This window comes from Periplaneta americana, unplaced genomic scaffold (assembly GCF_040183065.1).
Source record: "Periplaneta americana isolate PAMFEO1 unplaced genomic scaffold, P.americana_PAMFEO1_priV1 scaffold_21, whole genome shotgun sequence".
NCBI classification, from domain to species: Eukaryota; Metazoa; Arthropoda; class Insecta; order Blattodea; family Blattidae; genus Periplaneta; species Periplaneta americana.
The window spans coordinates 2297516-2315518 of record NW_027185502.1 but is presented as its reverse complement, the minus strand read 5'-3'; the positions used below and the strand labels follow the sequence as shown (position 1 = coordinate 2315518).

The window sequence follows — 18003 nt, the reverse complement described above, 5'->3', positions numbered from 1 at the left end:
CAGCCTGCTACAAAATCACAGCCTTGGATATTTGAACATGGGGAACCAACTCACATTGATGATATTTGAACATGGGGAACCAACTCACGTTGATGATATTTGAACATGGGGAACCAACTCACGTTGTTGATATTTTGTTTGGGAACCAATTGCAGAACAGCGTTTGGATAGGAGAGGCTGTATGTTTCGCGTCATTATCCCTTCTTCACTCCCACACATATTGAAATAATATTAGAAAAGTATTCTTTGTACAGCATCTACATTGAAGCTAGTAAGTTTCAGTTAAATTCACAGTTAAAACTTACAATTATTACAGACGTGCGTGCATCGAACACTTCTGCCACTGATATGATAAGCTGACGTGTCTCTTTATGATTGTAGTTCGAAAATCACTCACGAGTCTTGACATTTCTCATCATTAGTAGCCAATCATTATTCACGTTGAATGATATTTCTACTTCTGCCGTTGAGGTTCCAGTTTTGTAAGTTTTATGCGACCACTAATATTTTCGTACTTCATTTCAGTGTCCCACATCGCTCATGGAAAGCACGTAGAAGGGGTTCAGTGGAGGAAAGACGGAGGACCTGACAACGAAAGGTAAGGAATATTATTTTACATACAAATTTATATTGGTTTTTATTTAGGATATTGTGTGCGTAGAACACTTGGAGTTTAAATTTACTGCAAGAAGCTCAATTATATTTTTAGTAACTTCATCTAATGTCGTACCTTGTCTATAGATCTCGGTTAAAGACGATAAAAATTAAAAATGTTCACAGAGCGTACATAAAATTTTAAAATAAGGATTCTCTGGTAAAACTCTGCACAGTTTTTCACTCAATATTTATATTTAGAGCAGCACACTTAAGTTCACATTTCACTTTCTCAAAGATTGATGTAGAATCATTAAGCGACGATCCACACTTTTCTAGTTTCTGTATTGCTTGGAGTGGATTTTATAATTGTGCCTGTATTAAACTGAAGTTTCTCTGCAATGTTTACTTTTCGAAATATTCTGTGTACGTTGAATCAAGAAAGTATCACTTGGGTTTAGTCGTAAACAGCTTTGTTAATCGCACTAAAATTACCAGAATAAAAGAGAATAGCCTTAATCCACGCACGCCCAGCGGGTAAAACTTGGTTCCTGGGATAAAGAGAGTTCAGGGAGGTTTTCCCTGCAAGAATTAAGTCGGACAGGAATTTTTACGAACACCTTAATATAAGAATTCTGCAGTGCTTGGGGAAAGTGGCATAAGTCATTTTCCACAAACATTTTTCATTAATGTATTGACAACTTACGGAACATCTGCTTGCTTGGGATAAGAGACATAAGTATTTCATACAGAAAAAAAAAATCAAATCGACATAAACCAGTGTGAAGACAGTTTTTTTTCTTCTTTTGTAAAATTAACATTTTGACTTCTGCCACTTTTCCCGACATATATTATTTCTTACTATCATCAGGTGAACAAATACTTTGTGAATCTAATAATGTATCTCGTATGTGCCACGTAATATTAAACCCATAATTGTTTTCATGAACATTTTTCATTTCTCTCAGCCTGAGTAGAGCAGTCGGTCTAGCGCTAGTCTTCTGTGTTCGAGGTTGCGTGTTCGATTCCGGCCCAGGTCGATTGCATTTAAGTGCGGCATGCTCATGTCAGTAGATTTACTGACATTTAAAATAACTCCTGCTTGACAAAATTCCGGCGAAAAAAAATATATATACACACGCATACACATATACAGTATAAGTCTTACGGAACAGCAGAATTAAACAACAGAGAAATTCTATAATATTTATCACTGTATGAAGTCAAAAGAGTAGTAACCCACCCTGAATACTACCTATGTGTAAGTAGGCAGATTGCATTCTAATAAAATATTATAATTTCTACATGTTTGTGTGTCAGCATTTAGTACTCGTCTAGCTATAAAATAGCAACCAATTTTTAAGTATGGACGAAGTGAATAATAATATCTTAAAGATAGAAGACGTGAAAACGTTCACATCTTTTATTGCATCGGTATTTCAACGTACTCGCGCGTTTGGGTATTGTCGTCCGACGTCATCAACAATGGCCAACAGACACGACAAGACGGATCGTTTCCATGGAAACACTATGGTTTGCCATTTTCTGCCTACGTCGTATTCCGGTTTCCCCACCAGCTTTTATTCGCCAGCTAGTGGCTGGGCTGTCTTAGCTCTTTTGTGAGAACATTAATTTCTGTTAGGAATTGGACGTCTACGTAATATTATACAACTGCTTAAAATAACTGAAATAAAAGGGCCTCGTTATGTAACTAACTGTCACGTGATTTCTTCCCTTTTTACGACTCTACGACATAACCAGTTGGATGGACAGTAGATAGCATGTCTGAATAATTTTATCTTTTCGGATCGGGCAGAAGTGAAGATTGAATTTACAGTACGTAAGGTACTCTTTTATAGAGTAGGTACAGAGTTATTTCAACATGAGTTACTAGTTACGAAGGACGAAACTGGTAATTGGGATTAGGTACAATATCCACATTAAAACTGTAGCCTGTATCGAAATGAACGGCCACCATTTTCAAAAATGTGTTTAAATATCCATATTTAGCCTATTTATTTTTCAATTTAACTTTATTCTCTATATTGTACACTAATGTACTCTAGACAGTGTAATATACGCTACATAATGAATACCTCCACATGGACAGCTCAGTTCGTGAGTAAAAACACTCGCTGTTAATACTATACTGTATTTTCATTAAAGAAAAACCTAATGAAAATGATCAAACTCAAAAGCGCTATATTTCCTAGTTTACGTAAATGGATGAACTACTTTCCTTCCCTCCTATACTTATTAAAGTGATTTGATTGTATATTACGCCAGTATCATCGAACTCCAATCGTGGAAGGGGGTAGCAAATGGCGTGGATCCAAAGGTATAGCCAGGTTAATATTAAAAATGTTTGTAAAAATAAAATGATGCCCCTGTACAGTTGTCAAAAAGAAAGTGGCCGCACTCGTGAACAGCGAAAATTTTCTAAGTCCACTTCGGGTCACGGCGATGTTACACGATTCATGTCCTTGTAGAAGCAGTTCCGGAACTATAGAATTATTCTCATAGACCAGCAGTAGAGTGCTCGCTTAATGATTCAAAGAGTGTGAGTTCGGGCCTTGTTAAAGTTTTCATCTTATTTTTTAATTGTTCTTTAGTGATATAAATAATATTCAAATTATATTTTGTATTCTGTTATCGTTCTTTAGCGTTACAAATAACATTCAAGTTAATAATTATTTCCATTCTGTTATCGTTCTTTATAGATATAAATAATATTCAAGTTATTTATATTTTGTTATCGTTCTTTTAGCGATATAAATAATATTCAAGTTATAATTTTTTTATATTCTGCTATCGTTCTTTAGTGATATAAACAATATTGAAGTCATCATTTGTAATCTGTTATCTTTGTTTAGTGATATAAACGATACTCAAGTTATCATTTATATTCTGTTACCGTTCTTTAGCGATATAAATAATATTCAAATTATAATTCACATTCTGTTATCGTTCTTTAGTGATATAAATACTCATATTTTATATAAATAAATATTTTAATATAAATAACCATTTTTCTTTGTAAAATAGGTTATTTTATTTAAATAATTAATTATATTTTATATAATATCTTACATTAATTGAACAAACCGATATTTACTATTTATATTGTTATCGTTTTTTAGTGATCATGTATAAATAATATTTAAGTTATTTATATTGTTATCGTCGTTAGCGACATAAATAATATACAAGTCATCATTTATATTCTGTTATCGTTTTTAAGCGACATAAATAATATGAATTTAATATTAGGTTTGGAACAATACAGTTGCATAATACTGGTGTTAGTTTTTTTTCTTTTTATATGATTATATTATAAGTACTCTCTTCAAACACAATAACATGAAAATCAGTGACGAGGAATTGAAACTGAGAAGTTTACATCTAAATCCCGACGTTTTTCCGACTGAACTACGAGGGCACAAGTAAAGAAACATTTGCGGAGAAAATGGCCCATTCCCCCTCCACGATTTTCTAACGATTTGTACAAGTTCGTCCAGGATGCGGGGAGCAAAGGCTAATTGGGATTTCCCGGTTCTGATCAGGTCAGAAATCCTGATAGAACTAATATTTAACCTTTGCGGTGAATTTCGGTGAATTCCGGAGGGCCCAATTAGTCAAATCCACTCTCTCAACGCCACGCTTGGGCCCCTGGGATCTATTAAGATTCGAAAGAGACAGTGGTGTGCGGAAAGCAATGGGAAGTTAGCGCATTTATCCATCCCAAGAAAAATCGCAAAGATGAGCAAAGCAAGCTTTTAACAGAAAAAGGTGCAACTTCTGGGGACCTCTGGAAAAAGAACTAAGGGAGAGACTAGTGAAGTGTTTTGTGTGGAGTATGGGGAAAAAACTTGGACATTACGATGAAATGAAGAGAAGCGAATAGAAGCATTTGAAATGTGGATGTGGAGAAAAATGGAACGTGTGAAGTGAACAGACAGAATAAGAAATGCAGTTTTGTTGGAAAAAGTGGATGAAGAAAGAATGATGGTGAAACTGATTAGAAAGAGAAAAAGGAATTGGTTGGGTCACTGGTTGAGAAGAAACTGCCTACTGAGGGATGCACTGGAAGGAATGATGAACGGGAGAAGGGTTCGGGGCAGAAGAAGATATCAAATAGTAGACGACATTAAGATATGTGGATCATGTGCGGAGATTAAGAGGAAGACAGAAAATAGGAAAGATTGGAGAATGTTGGGTTTGCATTGAAAGACCTGCCCATGGGCAGAACACTTATGTATGTCAAGGTTGCTTGTGCAATGTCGTGGCTGAGAACAGTGCTATTTGAAAATATTCTAGTCGATTCCATGCCCACTCGACTGCAAGATGTGATCGAGATGTGGGGAAGATAGAATCGTGGCTTTTTGCTGTTTTTTAACGATTATTTTTTATGTTCTAAGGTAGACGCCAGTACGTTTGTTTTGTATATGTCACGAAACAGATTTTTGTTGCGAATAAAATCTTTTTTGTTTTTATTTGCAGCCATAATGTCTTAATAAATAATGATAAAGTCATGACATAATACATTCATGAACCTGATGTTAATTACTAAAATAATCGTATAAGAGAAAGGAGCAATTATGTATGCTTTGTATCTCTGTCTTAAGATCGAAACAAAAAAGAACATAAAAAGCACTGGGTTGTATTCGAACGCAAGGACCTCATGCATAAGAGGCAGGAACGCTGCCATTACGCTATTAAGTAACACAAAGAATACTTAAATTATAACTATACATATCAGGCATCGTGGTACAACAACATGTAACATCGCCTGTCTCCGAATTCTAGCGAAGATACCCGAAGGGAATTTTGCTTCTGGAGAGCGGCCACTTTTTCTTTTGACAACTGCACATACCTGTAGTACAAATAATGGCCCATGTCTATATAATTCGATAATAAAACTTCAGCTAGAATTGCCGTCTTATAGTAATGAAATTTTCGATTCCTGATTCAAATAGTCATAGGACATAGTTCCCTAGTTTATATTATGTATCATGAATTTTAAAACAAGTTTATTTGTTCTCTAAGTACATTACATCATTTCTCTCAATGTTATATTTTCGTTAATATATCTATATGATTTCCTGCTAATGACACTAATAATAATAATAATAATAATAATAATAATAATAATAATAATAATAATAATAGGTACAAGTAAACTCCTATGTGAATATTAAGCATTTATTTTGTAATTGTGACACACTGGCTTATTAAGCGTAGATTATTGCTATCAATTATGTAGTCCGACTGCACATAGATGTTATTTAAATGTGTAGAATAAATAAATGAACAAAATCCCACTAATAAATGTGTTTATTCTTCCTACTGAAAAAATTTATATTTTGCACATAGGAGATATTGTAGGAACAACGACGATAATGTTTTGGTTACATTCATCTTAAGCCAGAGCACGGCGGGTACAGGGTGTAAGGGCGATCTCCTCGTGACTGTCATCTGAGCTGCAGGGAAGAGTGTTTCCGTCTGTTGGCAACTGCTACTGAATTCACTGCGATATAGCCATGTTTCCTAGAAACAAAATCTATTTCTTACTAATTAAAAATAAAAAATGGAGAAGGAAGATTCTATTCTTTTAACCTTAAGCATTTAGTGCGTGAACTTACTGTTATTGAACATCTTCCACCCTGTATAAATTTTTGTACCACCTTTCACAGTTGAGATGCAGCTCTTCGCTTGTTTCATTCTGTATGAACTGAAACAACCCAGAACTCACCACGTGGAGGTGGCTGCATGTCGAGTTCCGCCCTGCCCATCCCAACCACCCTACCATATATGGGCAAGTGCAATCGAATATTAATTTTTTGTGGTTTGCAATTAACGTTCATATTCTTAGACTTGAATTAATATTTACTTTTCAATTTTATATATTTTTTTGTCTCTTTTATAACAGTCACTTTTGGAACGATAGAGAAAGTCGGTCACTAAAAATTTGGTATATATATAAATGTTACGTTTTATTTAACGACGCTCGCAACTGCAGAGGTTATACCAGCGTCGCCGGATGTGCCGGAATTTTGTCCCGCAGAAGTTCTTTTACATGCCAGTAAATCTACTGACATGAGCCTGTCGCATTTAAGCACACTTAAATGCCATCGACCTGGCCCGGGATCGAACCCGCAAACTTGGGCTTAAAAGGCCAGCGCTATACCAACTCGCCAACCAGGTCGACTATATATTTTTTTCACATAATAATAAGTGTAATAATTAAGACGTAGAATTGACTCTTACCTCCTTTTGCTCCCCTACTTCTGCCCGCCCCCGCTGCTAGACGATGGTCCCGGTAAATCGTCATCATCGAAAGGTGTTTGTAGATCCCGAAGGATTTTCAAAACCTTCATTCGATGCTCCTGATCCCTGAGCCATGCGTCGATGTACACGTAGTCGCCTTGGTCTTCCCAGTCAGAAGGGTGCAATGGCCTCTGGCGCCATGCGTCCTTCATCGGAGGAAGAGGACGATCAGGATCCCATGGAGCAGCGTCGGTGCGCTGTCGGGGAGTCTTGCGTTTGCTCTTGCCCGGGGTTGCTTTGCCTTTCCCCTTCGTCTCTTGAGACTCACGGGGGAGGTCAAATGTCACCGTCTTCTGAGGGCGACCGGGATCCCGATCTTCTTTTTTATCTTTCTTAAGGATAGAACGGGGGGGAGGTGGAGGTGAAGGTGAAGGTGAAGGTGGCGGTGGGGATGGGGATGGAGGTGATTTTGATGAGGAAGGTAATGGGGATGGGGGGAATGACTGTCGTTTGGCTGTGATTATTGGTGTGGGGGGTGCGTAATAATATTTAAATTGGGTGACATACCGGGGATGTTCTGGTTGTGACGACGTGGGTGAGGAAGGAGTTGGATCAGGAATCTTGGAATCATTCCTGTCCGCTAGGCTACGACTATTCCATAGACAATAGCCTCCTACTCCCACCGTCCCAAGCATCGTCACAATTCTGACCAACTCTGGTCTCCCTAAGGAGAACCGCGTTGCGCCTCCCGAAAATTCTCGGCGTCCCGCATTCGCAGATACTCCTTTCAAAACCGAAAGCGCCGTTCGCATCATTTCTAACTTTTTCATAGAAAATGGCAAACCACAGTGTTTCCATGGAAACGATCCGTCTTGTCGTGTCTGTCGGCCATTGTTGATGACGTCGGACGACAATACCCAAACGCGCGAGTACGTTGAAATACCGATACAATAAAAGATGTGAACGTTTTCACGTCTTCTATCCTTAAGATATTATTATTCACTTCGTTCATACTTAAAAATTGGTTGCTATTTTATAGCTAGACGAGTACTAAATGCTGACACACAAACATGTAGAAATTATAATATTTTATTACAATGCAATCTGCCTACTTACACATAGGTAGTATTCAGGGTGGGTTACTACTCGTTTTGACTTCATACAGTGATAAATGTTAGAGAATTTCTCTGTTGTTTAATTCTGCTGTTCCATAAGATATTTTGTACTGACAAGGGAGTGTTGGCATACTACAGCTTTTATTATCGAAATATTAAATGTGTAGAGACGACGATGAATGCACGTTATTGGACGCAAACGGGTTTGAATAAGTAATATTTTAATGGAAATGAAACAGTAACAATTTCGAAACATTTACAATGAAGTTAGAATACTCAGTTTAGTGCATTGTACTCTTCCCAGCAAGAATATGCTTACTAAGTTTATTTTGAATACTGTTTAATTCCTACAATCTATGATGTCACTGGGTGGCTATTCCACAAGCGCGATAGCGAGATTGTGTATGATGACGAATACGATGATGTCTTATATGTTGGTATGTCTAGTATGCGGCTATTCTGGGTGCGTGTGAAGAGATTGTGGTTCGATGATATGTAACTGAAGCGAAGGCAAGGTAGATATATAATATAGAGGTGTGCAGGATTGGGATTGGCATAGTCGAGTGTCCTGTTTATGAAGATATTACATGTTAGCGCGTTGTTCTTAGTTTTGTTTCGTTATGGTGCTTAAGGAGGAGCTGAACTGAATTTTGATAATTTCTAAACTATAAAACATACAGTAACTGTATTTTTTTTGCATAGTAGTTCTGAGCAATACTTGGTACACACAGTGCAGATTTTCAAAGCTGTAGTGTAAGTAATATTGGCATTATTAATTAATTATAACAATTTTATATTAATATTTTTATATCAATATATTTCCTGTCTTTTGCCATAATTTCACAAATTCTTCAATAAATTTTATTCACAAGCTATCTTATGGCATTGGATAATATAATTGCCTTTAGTTAGCTGAAGCTTTAATTATGTTTTGAATTGAAAATTATTGAATTTAATCATTTCAAAATTAAAAAGAAAGCACGCATTATAGGGAATTACATATTTTAGACCCAATCATGCTCTACAATTGTATAATATTGAATGTTAATTATCAAATAATGGAATATACTGAAAGAGCGGAAAAAAATCAAAACAATGTGTCAATAAATGTGGTAGTAGATAAATTTTGAAAAATGTGAATGCGTAGAAAACATTTAAATCTAGAAAATAGACACCGAAATTTAAATGCATTCTACATACATCCTGAAACTCTGCAATCAGTTGGACTCATATATGTAGTAACTGAAACGGACTCTTTGTCTCATTGTGCGAACAAGTATTAGAAAATTAAGGGAAACCACAGTAATTTTGAAATAAAAAGAGGAGAAGCCTTGCAGAGGGAGTAGACGTGACCCATCGTGGCATTTAAATAGGTAGCAATTTTGTAGATGTAAACAAATAGAACTTAACCTAAACAATAACAGCGATAGCAGACGACTTTTGGGGAAGCTACTAGCAGATATTGGGAGTTCAGTGGCGACTCGTGATTTTTTTATGTAGGATATGAAATTGATGACTAATGACCAAGACACAAACTAATAATAATAATAATAATAATAATAATAATAATAATAATAATAATAATAATAATAGAGCAATAAAATTCAATACAAATAGGACTATGTTAGCTTTTGACTCACCATTCTGGAACTGGCAATTTATTTGTAATGAAGTTCGATTCTCCTGCCCCTTTTACTTGCGAAGATGGCTCCTAAGCCATTGTACTGCCCGATATTTACCGATGCTCCGTCGTACGTTTGCACAATTAATTTCTTGCTATAGTTAAATTCTTCTAAATGATTATATGCAACTTCAGATTTTCTTTCGGATGTCATGTCATCTGAAAATCCAGTTAATTCTTGTATTTATTATGGCCTATTTTATTTACTTTTATGTAATTTATTTTTATTCTTTTTATATTTAATAATAATAATAATAATACATTAATAATAATTTGTTTATTTATGCTGGCAGAGTTAAGGCCATAGGACTTTCTCTTACACTCTACCAGGTCACAAAGTAAACAAGCAGTGAAAATTTTACATGATTATATTATTTTAAATTATTTATTATTTCGTTTATTCCATTCTTTTAAAATAACCACTGAAATGCATTTAAGAAGGCTATAAGGGTACTTGAAAATTATTATTGTAATCTTTGACAGGGTCTTCATCACCCAGAAAGAAGGGTGTAGTATTAGGATTCACGGTCATATCCTCATACGCGGTTAAAGTCAAGCCATACTCCGCCCTCAGCATCCTCCCCTGCCCACTTAATTCACTGCTAGAAAAAACCGTTTGCTGTAAGATATTTGGATGGTTCCTCAGAAATTATTTCTGAGCTGTGCAGTAGCGACTACTCACGACAGAAATTGGAAGCTTAAATAAAATTATTACGTCAGCTGCATTGAAGATCAAAATATGTAATTAAAATGTTTTCTGTCCTGAGAGGCACGAAATTAAACTGTAGGATCATTCTCATGTCCTTCATGGAGGAATCGCCACTGTGTGAGTTATACTACTACACCGGTAGTGGTGCGGCGATTCCAGTTGGTGTAAGAAGATCTAAGCTCTTTCTACTGGAAAATCTTTGAAATAAAACTATGTCGCTTCACTTCACAAGTTAATAGCTAACACCTTATTGATGAGAACCTAGCTTTAACTCAAAATGAATACAGTAAAACCTCGTTGATCCGGACTAATTGGGATATAAGCTGACCGGTTTAAGTAAAATAACCTAAAAGAACAGTAGAAAGTGCATTAAAACTCCGTTTATAATAATAAAACACGTTTATTATAGTTTAAGTACATAGGCCTGTATACACTTTATAACACAGTAAAATATAAATAAAATATAGATATTATATATATATATATATATATCTGCACCAAAAATTGGAGGATTCTTGATGTAACCGCACATTAGTCTGGGTCAGTACGTGACAGTACTGTATTTGATACCTGCCTTCAGTGTGCAAATTTGGAAATCAATGAATATTCCAATTATTTTTTTATATAGTATCAAAATTCCAATAGAGAGATTATTTGAAGTTTGGAAGAGGAACTGTCCTGTTCTGGCACTAGAAATGAGGGCGAAAATTCCTCAACATTGGCGACCATTGTAGCGACAGCAGTTCTGCACAACATAGCCAATGAGGTGGCAGATGTGCCTGTGGAGCCTGGTCGTTACAATGGAAATGCAGAAAGAACAGCATTAATGAACACAGTGTTCTGCAGGCAGTAATTATATTTTTCATACCTTTATTTATTTATGTACTTTTTTACATTACACTATTAATTATAACCTAATCATGTATGAGAAGTTGTAAAAATCACTGCAAGATATACCGGTACTGAAATAATAATACTGAATACTGTGTATGTAATTATTGATTCAAAATAGTAAAGTAATAATTTATTTAACTAGCTAGCTAGTGAGTACAAATTAAAATTATAAAACAAAAATGTTTGTAGCAACTACCCTAAGGGGCAGGCTCGTGTACGGTGTGGTCTTAGTCAATAATGTAACATTAAATTTACAAGGGCAGTTTACTAAATAAGCAACTTAATTCAGGCCATTAAATAACACACAAAAACAAAAAAAGGAAGAAAGAGAGAAAGAAAAAAAAAGCATTTAATATAAGTTGACAATCAGACAGAAGCCAGTGATATTCAATAAAGAAATTAATATAGTCGACAGAAACAAAAGGTGAAAAAATACACACATTTTTTATATTACATATCATGAATAATTTTATAAATCTCTTTTTTAAAAGCTTCAATTTTTGAATATTTCAAATTTGGAAAATGGTTTGTAATTAGTTATAATTATTGAGCCGAAACTAGCACCATGTTTAAGAGCTGCACTTGTATGACATTTAGGTTCAATTAATGAGAAAGTAAACTTTTGCCTTCGTGTACGATATTCGTGTCGATTAGATTTAAGTTTTATTTGATTTCTGTGGTAGTAAGTTAGTAAACTATATTTATAAATTTCTTCAATAGTTAATACATCAAAATCTGAATAAATCAAATTTTTTGGGTAATCTATATTTTTGTTAGACAAATTTTTATTAATCTTCTGTGTAATAAAATATTATTCTCAATTCCTGCTTAGTGATAAAATTTCGAAGGATTATGAATTGATAAACTGTCTTTCTTATACTTGTACACATAAAATCAATTTGTTTATCCCAACGTAAATGTTGATCTATAATAATTCCTAAATATTTGACTTGTGTGGAAGGTGTTAGATGTGGCCAATTAAAATCATTATTTGTTAATTCATTACACGTAATATTATGTATTACTAAGTGATAATTATTCATAGGTGGAGGTAAACCTTCCGTTGTTAAAGAAAATGGAATATAGGTAGTTTTATTGGTATTTAAGGACAGGAGATTAAAGTCAAGCCAATTTTTCACTACGTTAATTCCATTGCTAGCATTGAAATAAGTGTTATCCCAATTTTCCCCATTAAATGTTAGTACAGTATTATCTGCAAAACAAAATAGATTACCACTTTATTTCTTTAGAACAATTTTCAACAAATTATTAATTCGTATATATTGTAAATAAGATTGGTTCTAATACTGTACCTTGTGAAATTCCAGTCACGATCAATTTATAATTGTTATTATAATTGTCAATTATAACTTTTTGATATACATTTTCTAAATATGAACGAAAAGGATTGAGTACAACTCCTCTAATGCCAATAGTGTCTGACACCGATGCTATTGGCTCAAAGGACAAGGAAATCGTACCTGGGGTAAAAGGGGGGAATATAGGGTACACATATCAACTGACAGAATTTAAATCCACTCAGATGAAGCTTACAGCAAATACAGTAGGCCAGTAATATTAATTTCATAATCTCATAACCTTTATCGTAATTAATTCGTAATTTTCATCAGTCACTACGTATCGTCCCTGCATTTTACATTTCAATGCAGGGAAAATCTCTGATATCCAACTGGTATAATTCACTTTATTGTATAGCTCTGGCTCAGTCACTAACAGCTGTTACTATATGTGTAATAAGCAAACAATTAGTTGTCACACAATAATTAGAACGGAGAAGTTCATTTGTCTCTTCATCGACAAAGTTATAGATAATATATACTATGCTTATTTTTTCATGGTTCTCGATTAAGAAGAAAACTAATAGACTTGTTCAGGATTGCCGTAAGCTTTTAATAATGCAACAACAGCAGTGATGTAATAGTTTATAAACTAGAAGAGAAAATAAGATACAAAATTGACTGACCTCTCATAAGTGTGTTCAGGGTCTGTACATAATATTATGGTGCAAAAAATTTGAGTTGTGACGATGTTGGTATGTGAGATATGTTAAACAGGAATATAAGATATTTTCAGCATCAATTTAATTGTAGAAAAATAAGGCTTCAAACTACTGTATTATTACATCTGCAGTGCTCGGGAAAAGTGACATAAGTCAGTTTTTTTTTTTCACAAACCTTTTTTGATAATTTATTGACAACTCACACTGGTTTATGCCGATTTGATTTCATCCTGTATGAATTATTGTAATGGGAGAAATACTTATGTCTCTTTTTCCAAGCCAGCAGATGTTCCGTAAGTTGTTAATAAATTATTAAAAAAGGTTTGTGGAAGCTGACTGATGTCCCTTTTCCCCAGCACTGCAGATATAGGGCTATAAGTAAATATTTGCATGCAACAGTGCAATATCTCTCTTACAACAGTAATTTGTTCCAACCCTCGCAGCAGGAGTAACACTTCCACTGCCAGTTTCATATATTTCAACCTGAAAATGTCATAAGATGAAGTTAGACGCATGGCCAGTGATTTATTATAGATACTCAATAGATAGAGTATAAATGCATCCTACAGTAATCCAAATCCTGATGCCAGGAATAGAATCTATGCAGCCGCGGTATGATGTGCAGGGGCGTACCAGCGTAGTCGAGAACAGGTGCGGAGATGCGCACAGGCAGTAGCGGCTTACGGTGGACCAACTGCAGAGAGGATGGGACACTTGCACCGAGGGAGAAGGGAAAAGATACCTGAAACAAGATAACTGACGGCAGTACCAGCAAACTGATGATATAGCAAGGCAGAAAGAGGCACAGTGAACTAATAGAAAACAGTGAGCAAATAGAAGCTGTATTCGCAATGTTAACTTCATGCAGTAGGTAGGGCTACACTTGTAAAAATACCCTATAATATCAACAAGCATTATATGACACAGTATTAAACATGGTATAACACGTATAAAACGACGCAATTTTGTATACCGTAACGTTCTCCGTTGTGCATAAACATCAGGCGACTTGTCTCAAATTGAGAATTTATAGGTACTTATTTGCTTCAAGTAGTAAGATGCTTCTACAGTAGAATCTGTCTGAAAGAACCCTTGTCTGCAGCTATTAACGCTGTTGACGCAGATAATGCTGTTTTGTCTGATGTCCACTAGCAATTCGCTCAAATTTCAAATCAGCCGATCTAGTACTATGACATAGCTCAATGTTCTCTCCGTCCGATCAGTTAATTATACAGGCTGCAATTAAGAACAGAAAGGAATTCACATGTAAGCCCGTTCATGCTGCAGAGAACTTTTTGGATCCACGGATTGCAAATCAGGAGAACGAAGCATTCGACTACGTCACTGATGTAGCAACGTGCTAGGTCATGACAGTGGAATAATTATGCTAACTTAGCCGAATTTAAAGAAAGCAAAGGCAATTTTTCACGAGACAATTTTTGGGTTGCTGCTCAACGTGTCTCACCTTCTACCTGGTGGAAGGGATTGTGTGCCAAAAACCGAAAAGTTCTCTGGCATTTAAACTTCTGAATGTACCCCCATCATCGGCTGCAAATGAGGGCAACTGGTCAACCCATGGGCGAATTCACACAAAAACTAGGAACATACTTTCTTCGGCAACAACCGAAAAGTTTCGGTACAACGGAATCTCCGTTACAACGATGATACACCAAAACGAGTTTAGAATAAAGGACCACAATTGTCGTCCGATATAGGCCTACAAGGAAATTTAAATGGCTATTTCAGTATAATGTGCTATATTGTTAGCTACTGAGACACAATGAGCGAAATATCGACGCATTTTTATTAGGCAATTGCGAACTGCTTCATATCTCATGTAGGTCTACAAAGTTTCGAGTATATAAACTGTATTTTTTTATTATAATATCTTTTCAGTATGAACTTGCGCTATTCATCTTCTATATATATAATTTGAACTGGTAATGGAAATTACGGGGAAACGGCTGAACGGATTTTAATAAATCACCCCTCATATTGAAGCTTGAAACCCAAAGTTTTTCAGGAAAATAGTAGTTTTCAGTGAAATATCAATTTTCCTACATTATTTTCCAAGATCCATCTTTCTTCAGTTTTGAGAACTAATTGCATTTCAGCACGGCCGTCATTTCAGAATAAAACAAATCACACACTACAATAAACAATAGCTATTACACGAAGGCCAGGACCTGCAGGATTGCTGACGAATTAAAATTCAATTGGTTATTAAAAATTTCAAGACTTACTAAAAAATAATTTACTGGTCTGATTCTGCGGTGTGTAATTTCCTGATTACAGCTGTGTATTGGATATTGATATCTACAAAACTTGAAGTAGTTTGATGACATTATTACCATTAGAAATGAAATATTATTATAATTAATGCCATGATGTGACTGTTCTTCATTAATTATACATATTAATGTTATACTGATGATATCAAAGTGAAAACGTTTTGGGCTTATATAAGTAGATATAGAGAATGTGTTAAATTAGATCTTCATTTCTATAATTTACTTAAGGTAATAATATTTTTATTAAAAATAAAATATTTTTATAGTTATTAATCAAGTGGGGTTGGGTCTTTTTCATATATTTAATGGCGGTGTGGTGTAGATATTTATATGCGCCATTCTCTTCGGTATTGGCTCGAGAAAGCGCAAAAATTACAGTTCCTAAGGAAAGACGGTATTACTTACTGATAAAATAAGAGGCCTACAAGATTTTGTAGTCTCTCGATCATTTCAGCAAGATCTCTTAACAGGATAAAGTGATTTTTCCCTCTACATTTCAAGCTCCACATGCAGCAGCTATACCAAAACGCCATTGTTCGAAAGCATAGCAAACCTGACTTTTACAATCGACAATGACCCCAAATAGCTATTGCTTCACTCCCATATGAAAAACCCACTGATCGCCCTGACATTGTTACTTGCGTTTTCTCGTTGAAACTCCAGATACATAGGATACACAGGTTCATGAAAACGTATTTGGCATAAAAACCATTCAGAGGGAGTATGTTTCATTATTATGGAAGCAAATAACTTTCAAAATGGCTGGTATTTTTCATTGAAAATAAATCTGAAAAATTTTTATTTGAACGTCTAATGAACTTACTTTGCAGCATTTGCTGCACAAGCCACTAGTATTTTATTTATTTATATTTACTTAGTTTTGAATTTATTTATTTATTTGTATATTTGCTTGTACATTTATTAATTCTTTTATTAACTTATTTACCTGCTTATTTATTTGTATATTTGTTTATTTATGTATTAACTTATTTATCTGTCTGCCTGTCTGTCTACTTATCTACTTACTTACGTATCTACCTTATTATTTATTTATTTATTTATTTATTTATTTATTTATTTATTTATTTATTTATTTATTTATTTATCCATCTATCTACCTATTTATTTATTCCGGTACAGTTAATGCCACGAAGCCTTCTCTTCCTTTTTGCCATAAGTGAAGTACGCATTCAGACAACAACAACCCTAGAGAAACTAGCAGTAATTGTATTCACAGCAATATTTGCGCGGCTATTACAAATTTGGTTGATGCAAGGTTTGTTCGATATATTGAATTCGCAGCAACACTGACACAGCAATATTTGATTCTTGCCATGTATGTTGACTACATTTTATTCCCAGCAACACTTGCGAGCCGATTACAAATCTCATTGGTGCTAGGTATTGTATTCCCAGCAACACCTGCGTGGCGATTACTTAATTTGATTGGTGTTTGTTGGATAATTATTATATTGAATTCCCAGCCACACTTGCGCGGCGATAACAAATTTGATTGTTGCAAGGAATGTTGGTTACATTGTATTTCAAGCAACATCTGCGTGGCGATTACTTAATATGATTGGTGCAAGGTTTGTTGGATACATTGACTTCTCAGCAAAACTTGCCCCGCGACTAAATATTTGATTGGTGCAATATAAGTGGGCTACAATTTATTCCCAGCAACACTTTCGCGGCGATTACAAATTTCATTGATGCAAGGTTTGTTGGGTACATTTTATTCCCAGCAACATTTGCGCGGCTATTACAAATTTGATTGGTGCAAGGTGTATTGGAGTAATACCTTCTGGATCTATACATGGCCGTAATGTAAGTTGTGAGATTTCAAGCTTAATTGCTTCTTCAAACTTGGTCACATTGAAAGCATTTATTCGACATATTCGCAGTTGTAAGATGAAGTTATAAGATTTGTACCATTAATAATACAATTTGTGTTATCGGCATCAGTAAGCTAGATCTATAGGTTAACAAGGACGTTGACATCGCGTCTTGAGGGGCGATAGGACGTCCGCTGTTTGCTTTTACGCCCAGGGGGTTTAGATTTTCTTACTTAAGGGATAGGGCTTACAGTTTCCAGAGTTTATATCCTTGACATTTACTTTACGGTTGGTGAAAACGTCAGAAAAAAAATCAATCAGGTAATCAGTCCAAGCAGGAACCGAACCCGTGCCCTAGCGCAATTCCTGATCGGCAGGCAGGCGCTTTAGCCACTGAACTACGCCGATGGCTGAACTGTTATTCTAACCTGCTGCGTTACAATTAGCTTGACATCACTGCGAATGTCCTACCACTTGGCATTCTCGAGTTACACTGCCTCGGTAGCCGTGCGACCCGACAATTCTTGCCTCAATTTCGTTCCTTCCGCGTATTGCTAGATGACGTCACTCTCTCACACTTAAGATCACGTTGGATAC

At 35.2% G+C, this 18003-nt stretch overlaps 1 long non-coding RNA gene across 1 annotated transcript in view; it reads left to right on the top strand.

Annotated features, from left to right (window-relative positions):
* The first annotated feature begins 520 nt into the window (after nucleotides 1–520).
* Nucleotides 521–18003, top strand: part of LOC138693795 (uncharacterized) — a 286495-nt gene continuing 269012 nt past the window's right edge. The window contains exon 1 of the long non-coding RNA XR_011330453.1: nucleotides 521–598. This is a non-coding gene — a long non-coding RNA (uncharacterized lncRNA). The remainder of the gene's footprint in view (nucleotides 599–18003) is intronic.